Source organism: Pyxicephalus adspersus, chromosome 4 (assembly GCF_032062135.1).
Source record: "Pyxicephalus adspersus chromosome 4, UCB_Pads_2.0, whole genome shotgun sequence".
In the NCBI taxonomy this organism is placed as follows: domain Eukaryota; kingdom Metazoa; phylum Chordata; class Amphibia; order Anura; family Pyxicephalidae; genus Pyxicephalus; species Pyxicephalus adspersus.
Genome location: NC_092861.1, coordinates 56,655,106 through 56,666,302, shown reverse-complemented (window position 1 = coordinate 56,666,302; position 11,197 = coordinate 56,655,106). Strand labels below are relative to the sequence as shown.

The window sequence follows — 11,197 nt, the reverse complement described above, 5'->3', positions numbered from 1 at the left end:
TGAATTCTGTTTTTGTTGTTGCTGTTATGTCTATATTGCTGGAGTTACTTGGTATTTGTGTTACATATGAACTCCAGAAGGGCCTATTTTAACTTCAGCATCTCCTGTTCCTGGTTGCTATACAAAACACCATGAACGGGACAGATGTACGAAAGTGTCATGTCATACAAGCCATACTTTAATTGCTTTCATCATCATTTCTTTAATACCACAGCAGTGAGCCAGCCAACTTGCCTCCACATATTTCATACACAGTCCGAGGACACTATTTATAGTGGAGAGCCTACATCACTGTCATCTGGACACCAAAAGGTTATTCCACACTGTGCTTGTCATGACGTGGAACCTGCAGACAGCTCTTTACTTAACGCAGAACTCTGATATTAGAGCACAGGCTGGTCTAATGACTTTGCAGGTCACAAAAACCTGTTTTACTCCTTCAGGCATTTTGTTCTTCATTTATTTTAATTGTGCTCCACTTGCTTCGAAGTCTAGAAGTACACTGCTGTGCTTAATAAATGTGCTGGGCTTTGCAGTATAGCTTTGGCAAAGTTATACAGCTGTTTTATAAATTGATCACTAGTGTTAGTACTGCCAAGCTTCTGCCCCTTTTCAGTAAATACCATCTGTCATCAGACAAGTGTATGTACTGTCAGTCTTAATTCTGGCTCACAGTAACAGTCATTTATCATCCATCCCAAGCAATTGGTGTGAATAAGAGTCCCTTAGATCTGCAAAGGATAACATTGTCCTGCACAAGCACATGCACACCCCATGCAGGCCCTCCAATGTGATTTCAGTGGATACCAGGACATTGTCTGCAAGAAGTATGTGCCCCCCATGTTTGCATGGATTTTCTTTGGGTACTCTGGTTTCCTCCCACATCTCAGAAACATGCAGTTAGGCTAATTGGCTTCCGCTCAAAATTGACCTCAGACTGTATAAATGACAAATGACTATGGTAGGGACGTTAGATTGTGAGCCATTTTGAGGGACATTTAGTGATATGGCTATGGGCTTTATAAGGCACTGTGTAATATGCCAGCACTATATAAATACTGGATAATAATGTAAACACCCTTCTCCTAAGTATTTCTGTGATTGAAGTCTCCTGGGCTTAGTTTGGAAACTCTTTTAAATGGATTTCATAAAAGATAGGTAAGGGGTTGATTACAAAGGCAGTGAGATCAGAAGCAGACTGTTGTTTACCTACAAGATTGGAGGATCTGCTCCTGTACCATTCAGGTCTATATCATTTTAATAGTCTGAAATATGATGCATCAAGGTACATTACAGTCCATGCATTTTGAATGCACAAAAAACGTGCCCCTATTGTGCAGCCACTTTAAAATGTTAAGTTGACCACCACTTCTACAGAGTCTTAGTTATAGACCTAAAGGATCTTTGAGAACTAATTACTTTACAATACAATCAGCTGGATGGGTCAGTTAGAGTTTGTTTTGGAACTCTTTCACTCTTTTGTCAGAGTATGTGAAAAATTTGACATGCCAAAAGAAAGCCTGGGACACTGCAGACTGCACACAGAGAGCTGCATGCTGGGTACCAAGATACCAGAGTCAGGTTTTTGTCAGCCTAGAATCATCTGTAGTGGGTTGGAAAGCTGGAGCAATAGAAAGCAACAGGGGAAGAAAGATTTCTATGTTCTGTTTAAACCCCGGCTGGTTTAAAGTGTATTATTGTGTATGTGCTTAACCATATATCAAAACAGACGACCATAAATGCTTTCCTAAAGAAAAGAGAACCCAAATGGGATCAAAATTGCATTGCTGAATGCCAAGTGGTTGCTAGAGTATCCAGGTACTTGGTTTAAAACTGAACAACTAAAATGTAGAGCATTCGGTATATAAAATGACAGAGTAATGGATGATAAATGTATTTTCTGCACTTGCTTTCATCCTGAGCCAGAATCAAAGCTTCCTGTTGGATAACATTTGAAAATCAGGTTACCATGGCGGACACAAACTTTCTGCTGTTGCCTAGAGCTTAAAGACTGCATTTTCCACTGAATTTCAGCTGTTTTCGACACTCGGCTACAGAATGCAAGACTGCAAGTAAATAAAAAATTGTATTATGGGAACTCAAATTCTACTACCACCGTGACAAGCATGTTACAGAAATGTGACCCTATACAGTTTTAAACATCTCCACAATAAAGGATAGCAGCACCTTTGTAGTAAATAAAAATATTCAAATTGTAAGTGGAAATTTAATAAATCTCAGAATAGTGATAATAACAAACTTGGCACATTTACATTCCTCTGCTATTTTTTAATTTTTTGTGCCATAGTGTGCCCTCAATATCCCCACATCTTTCTGCATGCAATTTCGGGACTATCTGCCTGCAAACAGACTCAGAGTAGTCAACAACTTCTTCGTCATCACTTGTAAAAAAATAATGAAAAACCTTTGTAAAGCAGTAAAAAACTGTTCATGAACTAAGCCAAATGTGTTGGCTTGACATACTGTACATTTTAAAGAAGCTGAACATAGCACAATAGCACAGCAATGTATGAGCCATAAACAAGGACCAGTTCACTGGAATTGCACCTGTTTGGAGAAGTATTTTAGTGCTGAATGATTTGTATATCTATAGAATTGCTCAGGGAGATGCATTTATAAAGAAAAAAAAATCTGAACAACATTGTTAGAAACAAGTCTTGTAAGGCTAAAGTATTGTCCCTACATATCAAAGGTTAGCTTTTGGTCTGTCTGCTTGTGGTCATCACTATTGTAGGATTGCAAACAGTCACAACTAACTTGTCATAATCATAATTGTCATATGTCATAACATAATCAAAAGCCCATAAACTAATAGAAGACCTAAACATCTAAGGGACAGGCACGTGACAGCCAACTTGGCACCCATTTCCACATTTTTTAAATTGTCTAACATTTTTACCATTTCTATTGCTGCAATTGCAATGATACCACTTATGTAGAATAACATTCTGTACTGGTAAGGAATATAAAATCATTATTAGGTCAAGTTCACATGGATGTTAAGGGAAGAGTAAGGGAGGAATTATGGCAGGTGTTACCAACCCTTGCCAAGTTTCCTCAACTGTTGGGTCTGAAAGGGTGTACTGAGCCAAACGGCTGCTGTTTTACTTCAACTCCATGTCCCTTGATATGATTTTGTTTATAAATTGTACATGCACAAAGTGTATTTGTTTTTATTAATATTGTTAAACTGTATTTTTTTAGAGTGCCAACATATTACACAGTGTTTGACATTATATAGGGGTAGCAACTGATAGATACAAACAATGACACAGATGGAGGAGAAGACCCTCTCCAGAAGAGTTTACAATCAAGAGATGATCTACCACCTCCTAGAATGTAAGCTCTTCAGGGAAGGATCCTCTCCTCCTCCTGTCTGTATCTGTCTGTCATTTGCAACCCCTATTTAATGTACAGTGCTGCGTAATATGTTGGCGCTATAAAAATCCTATTTATTAATAAAAATAATAATAATAATAATAATAGGGAAGGGTTAGAATTTCTGTCTGTGTAATTATAAAAAAATTTTTTGTAAAGTTTATAAGTTTAAAGAAACTGCTCTGGGTTAATATAAAGAAGCCTAATTAAAGGTGTTATATTAAAACAGACCACCACTTTTTAAAGCCTCATTTTTCTTCTTTACTCCCTCTTACATTATTACTTTTGCTTTTTTATTTTGCTATTTGCCTTTTTTTTTTTTTTTTTACCCTTCTGCTATCTTGTTTTTTTTTTTAGGTGAGAATGATGTAAACCTAATCGGCCCTAAGTCTACAGAGACTGGGATTTTTCACATCACACATCCCAGTAGGCTGCAGGGCTATGTGCCTAAGTATTGGAAGATTTTGTTGCTATCACCATGAAAACAATAAATACATAATATGCAGCTAGATCATCTTCCTTGCATGTTTGAGATCTAATACATGTCACTGGAGGGTTTGATGTAAAGACCACAAAGTCACGACACATTTTACCATTTATTTTGTTACTGTATTGTATTTCCTGTAAAAGAGGTGAAGGTCCATTTAGGCATTGAATTCCCTAATAATTTCAAAGGTTTAGTGCACTGATAATGTCATAATACTTGTCAGTACCTGCAATGCTTCCCACCATACCATTCCATGGTTTCCTGTGCCCGCCTTCCATACCAAGCCGTCTGGTTCAATGGCCAACCTCTGTCACGGCTTGACACATATGGGGGGCACACACAGCTGCACTCCCTGCACTCACATGTGTGGAAGACATGTGTATACTGATGTAGCCCAGGAAGGAGGAGCTCCTTAAAGGGCCAGAGGCTATTTTAGCCTCAGCAGTAATGGTAGCTGTATACTATTGCCATTCTGCTCCGACCATTTGCCTGGACCCTGAGCTACATCTTCCTGCCACCAGTTCTGACCCATTCTCACCATGGTCTCACCTACTTATGTCCAACTGTCTCCTTTCTGCCCTTCTTCCTCAGGTGTTGTGACCCAGAGAGCTGTGACCTGCTGATACCTTGCAGCAAAGAGCTTGATGGCCTCCAAGGCCAATTAAGCCTGTGAGGTGCCCTTGGGAATACCCGGTGTCAATTTGCGCTTCAGGTGATCCCAGGCTACCTGCCAAAGAAGACCCAAAAAGCAAAACTGCAGGGTTTTTGTTTTTTAGCACAATAAAACCAGTATTATTTTTTAGAACTTTATGGAAGGACTTAAATTAACCACTGTGAAAAGGTTGTTGGGAATGAGATAATAATATATATTTCAAGCAAAAATACTTTCCTTTAATATGAGGATTAAATGGCTGACTGGCTCTGCAACTGAAGCTTTGTAAACTATTTACAAAGTTTGTCTGATTGATCATTGCAGTTGGCTGTGGCAATGGTCATTCAAGCAAGAGACACTGACTGACATTCAAGTTTGTGGTTACGGTGCAATGTTCATGCCACTGAAGCTTAAAGGAAGTGTCAGACAATGTAAATATACTGGTCGCGAAAAGACGAAGTGGTTAATTTTAAGCAGGTGGCATTTCTTGCTGATGCAAAGTTTCTCTTTTGTGACTGGTGTATTTATTTGGTTTCAGATACATGTTACAGATTATGTTTGTGCATGTTCTACATCGTGTGTTCTTACATGGGAACGTGTCTGCTGGGTTTTGGTAATCTACCTGTTTTTTCCTGTAGTGCAATTATTTCTGGGTTTTACATAACCTTATAAATGTATTTCATGATTCTGGGGGTTTTGACTTTCATAGACAATAACATCCTGTGGGCTTGTTAATGATATGGAAGACAGCGTGTATTATAAAATTCTCTTTATAAAACAGGGAAATTATGGCAACAGCAGCCCCACTCTGCAGGTAGACCTGCCATGTATTAGTGCAGATTGAAGATGCCGCTAAAGACAGTTTTTTATAATAAAAATTAAGTAAATGTTTGTGGAGACACATTTTCAATATTTTCTTACTAATGTACACAGTAGAAGGGTATTTTTATCCATTATTTAGACAGTATGTGGTTTTCTTGGGTGTGCACTAAACATTTTCAAACTACGATTCTAAAATAAACATAAAAATACATAATTAGGTACATTTTTAGATCTTATTTATTTGTTCTGTGTGAATTATGTTCAATGGTAATCCTCATCCCAGAATGAATATTAATAAACTCATTTCTCTGTCACTTTTTTTCTGATGTGATTGACTCCTTTCACTGAACCCCAGCTCTGCTGTACCTGCTGAATCTGTTACCATTAGTTGTGTCTTCAGCTTGATCCTTGCTGTCATCATAAAGTTGCATGTCCTGAAACCACCTGGGTCCTGTGGAAGCCCGGGCCATCCACTACAGCCTTCAGGATGAAGAGAGGAAGGGAGAGAAGTCTTCATTTCCTTATCTCCCCCTTAAGGTATGAACCAAGAAATAAGCAGCTCTGAGAGTTACCTATGGACAATAATGGGTATCATAGTTTGTTGCTGTTTTGCTAGCACATATCCTTTTATTTACTTGACTCAAGTTTATACTTTACAAAAATGGAAGATTTGATTGTGCGTATGATGTAGGCTGAAAAGACAAAAAGGATACTGGACTGCCATGAAATAAATGGGCTTTAAAAATTTTTATGCGCAAAAGTAAAAGAAAACTAAGGCCAAGGCACTGCACCTTTTTCAGCAGGAAAGCAGGAGGGGGGATAATAATATCATGGATTTATAAAATACCAACTTTGCTCTGTGCTGTGCAATTAGTGAACGTATTCCTACTATAATCCTAACCCAATCACATTTAAGTACCATGCAAATGCTGCAAATGCTTAGACTAAGCTTGCATATTATTCTTTGCCATAACACAGCACAGCTTGCACTGTGATCCGTAACAAACTATTTGGTTCACATGCATTTGTAAACTGCTTATAAGCCCCATGACATTTTCCATTCAACGCCTACCACGTAAGCCAAGCAAAGTTTTCTTCAATTTTCTTAGATATATGTGAAAAGTAAACAAAGGCAACACAAAGTCAGATTAAGACAAAACCATTTTCAACTGATGGCAAAAGTATTGAGACAATTTAGCATCAATGTCATCATGTAACACTTGTAACACTCTATCAATGGAGCCAGTCACCTAAACCTGTGGTCTCATGAACACCAACTAAGACCTAAGTGCTATCATTTTTCCACATTAGGCAAAAGTTATTGGGCTCCACAAAGAAAATATATTTAAACAATTTTGTTTTATGTCTGTTAAGTTTGTCATTTATTGAGCTCATTGTAAATCTAGTAGTTAGTCAACTGATTAATTTGCCAGTACAGAACTGATGAGCCTTTCAACTACTCGATAATTTCATTTTAGTTTATTATAGATTAGGGGATGGTAGAAATCATTCTCATGTTTTGTCTGCTGCCTGTATCACATTGAGAAGATTTTCTTTCTCTTCCTCAGAAACAACAAAATGAATGTACATAAGGGAAATCCTCTAAGATGATGTCTTCAATGGAACATTTCATTTCTATATTCATTCTACTGGCAATTCAAAAATGCTGGTTTTGCCTCACCTTCAGTCCCAGTGACAAAGGACAAAATACAAAGAGAGAATCTCCCATGTGAGATCACAGACACCAACAAAGACATTTTATTACAGTAAATCATCAGCACAAAGTGTGCAGATCAAGGGTCTCCACATTATATAACTACATCACAACCACTGTTTTATTAACATGTTGATGAACAGGGAAAGAGGAACCCAGGAAAACAAAATATATGCAGATATGAATTTTCTATAACAACAGTGTATAAAATGATTCTACGTTCCAAAGAAGCAATAGTAACATTTTTGGAAAGGTATAGCAAATCACAGCAAGAGCCTAAAATTGGAAATAAAATAAATTGATTACAAAATTTCACTTTTGTGAGAGCTTTGTTTTTTAAATACCACATTGTTGTTCTGCTTCAAGCTGGACAGCAGTATCAAGATTCACTTTCCTCTTGCACATATCAGTGTAAAAAAAAATATTATTCCATTTGATTAGCTCCCACATTAGACTTTAGGAAAAGCACTACATTAGCCGCAGCCACCGAACATGTATCAAGAGGACGTTAGACTTTAAGGAGCCATTTGGAATAAAAGAACAAGAAAGGAGAACTGGTTCTACAGAGTGGAAACCTTCTTTCTAGGCCAAGTGGCCTGGTAATTACAGTGTTGTAAAAAAAATAAAAAGGCTTAGCTTTCACAAAATCTGCAATCTTGAATTCATACTTGTTTTTTTATTTATTAAACAACAGTTATAATTGAAAATAGAAAAACAGGATTCTGTGGGTGTTTTGTTTTTAAAATAAAAGTAATAGCCAGTATACATTTTTACAGGTAAAGATTAATATCAATTTCTGTTTCAAAAACTTCCATGGGAGCTAACCATAAGGTCCTTATTAATAAAATGACCAGGTATAGTAGGTATGTTCTACCACTGCATCATGCTGAAGACACCGTGTAGACAATGGCTCAGTACACTTCTTTATGTCTAGCATTGAGAACATGCATAAGGTACCTTCTTTTTTGCCAACAGCGAGGCTAACCCATATTTTTTAATGTAGGTCAGAAAACAGAAGTCCCAAGCAAGATTTTGTATTTTCATAGTTCACTATTGATTGATCTGCATGGGGTGGAACTGCTTTGAGTGTATATGCACAGGCCATCACTATTGTCTAATCTGCCTACCTTACAAGTGTCTGAGACCATTCAGAGGTGGCTTTAATGGATGGGTGTCAATCATTTGTCAACAGCTATATGTGGTTGTAAAGTGGTAACCACACTGTAAAGTCTCTCTTTTTATAATGAACAGTCTTGTTTCTGTACCAAGTCAAAGTAACCCTGGGGCACAAGTGCAGGATTTGTACCCCAATGTGGCCAATAAAGATGGTAGAAGGCTCTAAACAAGGAGGAAGATGAGATAAAGAGGGAACAGTTGGTGAGCGAGTGGCGTAGGAACATCACAACACTAAAGGGGCTCCTTTTGCTATATAAGGATGCCATAATATGAAAAATATGCTGGGCATACTTGGACATTATAGCAAATGGCTCTTAGTGGCCCAAACCTACAGATTATTTCTGGAGGTTTACTCCAACTTCCATACCAGCAGGTGCTGGGAAGTTCCTGGCTTTGCATATGACTAATATCTTAGTATGTAACTGTGCAAATATCAGGTCTTTCCGATTCTTAAAACTTTTTTTTCTTTTAGTGCGAAGCTGTGATGGCAGAGGCAAAAGCAAGTTTCACGTCGTTGGAGTTACGGGTTGTCATGAAATTTTTGTTTCTCCATTGCTGTTGTGAGATGTCACAAACACTGGGAGAGAAGTGTCCTTCCTACAGCACTGTCAAAACCTGGATATCTCGTTTCAAGACTGGGCATTTCACCATTGAAGATGAGCCCTGCAGTGGGTGCCCCCCAACCTCAACTGACCCGGCAACCTGCGATGCTGTCCATGAGTTGATTATTGTTGACTGGCGAATAACCGCAAAAAAGATAGCCCACATACTTGACATGTCACAGGAGCGTGTTGGGTTTGTTATCACCACTATCCTAGACATGCGCAAGCTTTAGGCGAAGTGGGTGCCGAAATGTTTGAACAGTGATCAGAAGGAACGAGTTGAAGCATTCAAAGCCGTTTTGGCCCATTTTGAAGCTGCACAGGACTTTTTGGCTAGGTTAATGACTGAGGATGAAACCTGGCTCCACATCCATGATCCTGAAACCAAGAAACAGTCAAAGGAATGGCGCCACAGTAGGTCCCCGCGGCCTAACCCGGAAATCGGCTAAAAATTCATGGCGTTCGTCCGGGACAAAGACGGTATTCTGTTGGTGTACTACCTACCTCAGAGCTCTAGTATCACCGGACAGTATTATGCTAACCTCCTGGACCAGCTGAAGTAATTAAGACAAAATGCCATGGAAAGTTGACCAAAGGGATCCTTTTTTTGCAGGACAATGCACCTGCGCACACGTCCAACATTGTAGCTGCCAAATTGAACACCCTGGCTTTCCAATTGGTCCACCATCCCCCCTACTCACCTGACCTGACCCCTTCGAACTGTTATCTGTTCCCGAATTTGAAGAAACATCTTAAGGAGCAACGTTTTGAGGACATTTCTTACGTCAAAGATGCTGCTGAGAGCTGGTTTGCGGCACAACCAAAGGACTTTTATTTAAACGGTCTAGAAAAGCTGCAACTACCCTGTACCAAGTGCATCAGTCTCAGGGGGAACATGTTCAATAAATGTTCTATTTCATAACTCTGGCTCTCTTCTTTCTGTACAAAGCCAGGAACTTCTCAGCACCCCCTCGTACAACAGTCTATGTGAACAGCCCACATCCAAATCATTAAACATGCTCAAATTCACAATAAATTTAGTGATTTACCATCTGTTTACCACAATGTGGACCCAAAAGAAAATGTCCATTTTTGGAAAGTCGACTCTTGAAACTGATCCCAGACTCTTCAACTTTTCAATTATAACTCATCAATATAAAACAATCCCTGAATATGTTTAGGATATAACTCAAATTAATCAGTATCACCTCTTATTTTTTACATACTGTAAAAATGAACATCATGAAAAACATTTATTTTTAAATTTAGGAGTGCTTACTGTCCGATGCTTAACATTCATCAGTGTTTTGTATTCAGCCATAAGCTTCCTTAGAGGTGACCTGAACTGCTTGTTTGGGGTTATGTTTCAAAGTATTGCAGATTTACTGCTGACAATGACAAGGATCAGGTGGGTAAATTGCCCAACAAAAGGAAAACTATGATACATTGGTCTCACACTTGGCAGACCAGTTAAGATGCAATGTCACATGTGTGCTGTAATAATGTGAGCATTAATTCAATACACAGCTATGTGCATACTGAATGTTGTGCAATGTAATGCCCATTCATTTTTGGATGGGTCATTTCAACCCACTTGCATTGAAGCACAATGCAACATACAGCAATGGACTAAAGTATCTATTAGTGCTGTGCACTGTCAGAAATGGTGATGCATTTTTTTATACACTTAGGTATGGAGCCAGCCCACTCAAGTATCTGAGCTGTCTAACACAACTTACCATGGTGACGTATGGCACCAACATTTCTGCCAAACGTGTGTAAATTGGCCTTGAAATTTACTGAGGATTTTGCAAACTTTTGCAATCTTGAACACAGGACTTGGATTTTGACTGTAACATTGATCACATATACTATATGAAGGTGTGAAAGGTTATTATATTGATCTCAGAAGTTGTTTATTGCCCTTGATTTTTTTTTCTTCACTATTTCAGTAATTAGGCATTTAACCACAATTGTAGATTAGGAGCTGTTCTCAAGCTGGATGACCTGTATTGGATGCTGTTGTTCTTCTTCCAATGCCTAACATGAGTGAGTCTGTGGAATATTTCTGTGAAAAGTTGAACAGGCTCACAATGGACATTATTGATGATGTAATTGCAGCCAACATTCTCGCATCGCCACTATGCTGTACTGATGGTAATGAAATAAATGTTTACCACTGATACAGTTGTTTCTGATTTACAACAAGGAGTAATAATTCCTTTCTGAATATAACAAAATAATAAGTACAAATAAAACTGTAAATATGCTTCATAATGTTTGAGATGTATTAGTTACACTATCACATATTCATATGGGATCTGCATCAACCCTTTCACCAAAAC

The 11,197-nt window shown here is 38.3% G+C and overlaps 1 long non-coding RNA gene across 2 annotated transcripts; it reads left to right on the top strand.

Annotated features, from left to right (window-relative positions):
* Positions 1-4,083: 4,083 nt before the first annotated feature.
* LOC140330047 (uncharacterized) lies at positions 4,084-7,721 on the top strand. 2 transcript variants are annotated; one of them, XR_011920588.1, is made up of 4 exons: positions 4,084-4,969; positions 5,077-5,151; positions 5,716-5,897; positions 6,929-7,721. It is a non-coding gene; the product is annotated as an uncharacterized lncRNA (long non-coding RNA). The 2 variants fall into 2 exon arrangements; XR_011920587.1 differs by having other exon boundaries at positions 4,084-5,151.
* The last annotated feature ends 3,476 nt before the right edge of the window (positions 7,722-11,197 follow it).